The sequence below is a fragment of the Drosophila tropicalis genome, unplaced genomic scaffold (genome assembly GCF_018151085.1).
Source record: "Drosophila tropicalis isolate 14030-0801.00 unplaced genomic scaffold, ASM1815108v1 contig_1187, whole genome shotgun sequence".
Lineage (NCBI taxonomy): Eukaryota > Metazoa > Arthropoda > Insecta > Diptera > Drosophilidae > Drosophila > Drosophila tropicalis.
Genome location: NW_027172559.1, coordinates 274,805 through 276,437, shown reverse-complemented (window position 1 = coordinate 276,437; position 1,633 = coordinate 274,805). Strand labels below are relative to the sequence as shown.

At 33.9% G+C, this 1,633-nt stretch overlaps 1 long non-coding RNA gene across 1 annotated transcript; it reads left to right on the top strand.

Moving 5' to 3' along the window:
• The first annotated feature begins 251 nt into the window (after positions 1-251).
• Positions 252-717, top strand: LOC137575169 (uncharacterized). Its single transcript, XR_011032124.1, has 3 exons — positions 252-365; positions 417-615; positions 673-717. It is a non-coding gene; the product is annotated as an uncharacterized lncRNA (long non-coding RNA).
• Positions 718-1,633: the final 916 nt, after the last annotated feature.

Sequence of the window (1,633 nt, the reverse complement as noted above, 5' to 3'; positions counted from 1 at the left end):
AACAAAATATTTGAATACAGAACCTTTACTCTGAACAGACGCGACAAGTCTTTGTCAGTCTCTTTTAAAGTATTATACGAAATGGTTGTCTTAAAGCTGATATTCCTTCTTTTCGTTCAATTTGCAATCTCGGCACCGAATTTGAGAGAATCAAGTGAGAATATACCTAACATACTTAATGCACACTTATCGAAAAGCTCATAATACTGTGTATAGGTGGAGCTACTTGTATTACTTCTGATAATGAACAAGGCAATTGTGCTCCATTGGTTTCTTGCCCGAATTTAATGGAACAATCTGAAAAATTAGATTCAATCCAAAAACACGAATTGATGAGAAACAACAGTTGCCACAGACCAACTAAGGTAAGTATAATAAAGATTGAAGAGCTCTGATTTTAAACAAATGTTCAATAGGACCATGTTTGCTGCCCCGAAGAGTTTGAGAGACTAAAGGGATTAAACCTTCCGGAATATTGTGGTGACGTTTACGACTATAAAAGTAGTTTCGGCCGTGAGATCGCAATACATTCCAGGCCTTGGTTGGCATTGCTCATGTATGAAGAATATCCTGGCTCCTATAAGAATCTTTGTGTTGGGTCGCTCATAACAAAAAGTAGGCAACAATCCGTTTATCTTAATTATAATCAATCATTTAAAAAATAATTTATAGGATTCATACTGACAGCTGCGCATTGTGTTATCGATGATCAAAGACCGTATGTAATAAACAATGAAAAATTTGATTTATTGATGTATTTTTCCACAGAATTAAACAAATTCGGTTGGGTGAACATCACTTGGATCAATTAAATTATAGAAAACGACATAGGACTGAGAAAGGTCACAGAAATTTCGGCGTTAAAGATATCATGGTTCATAACACGTTTAATATTTCTGGTAATGGTGAAAATGACATAGCATTAGTGAAACTAGATCGCAATGTGGAAATGAAAGGTATGACATAGATTTAAGTAAGTCTTATCACTCTAATCGATAATTTCTTCTAGAGCACATTACTCCGATCTGTTTGCCAACATCACCGGAACTAAGAAATATAGGCAAAACTATGAATGAATTTTTAATAGCTGGCTGGGGCTTGACCGAGAGCAACACATATTCCCAAGTACCCTTGGAGATAAAGGCATATCGAACAAATTGCAGCATGTTCGCTCCATTTAATTCAATTTGTGTATCTGGAGATCGAAACGATACTTGCAATGGAGATTCTGGCGGTCCTTTAATATATGCTGCCGATTATTATAGGTCTCAGCGTTTTGTGCAGTTCGGTATTGTAAGTAGAGGTTCTCAGGTATGCAGTTCAGGTGTTGCATCAATAAATACAAATCTTATGGATTATTTACCATGGATAAATGAGAAACTGGTAATGTAGAAATTAAAAAAGTACAGCTAAAATCAAGTTGATACACAAATAAAAGATGAGAAAGATTGTCACCGGTTTTATATATAATTTTTTTGGTACTAAATTTCACTTTAATTTATTTAAAAAATGTTTTCCACCTTTGCACACTCAAAAACTTATTCGACTGAGGAAATGTCTTTATTTATTAATTTTGTTTACTTTTTATTTCTACTTATCTCATTAAACATTTCAAAATACAGATTCATTTGTA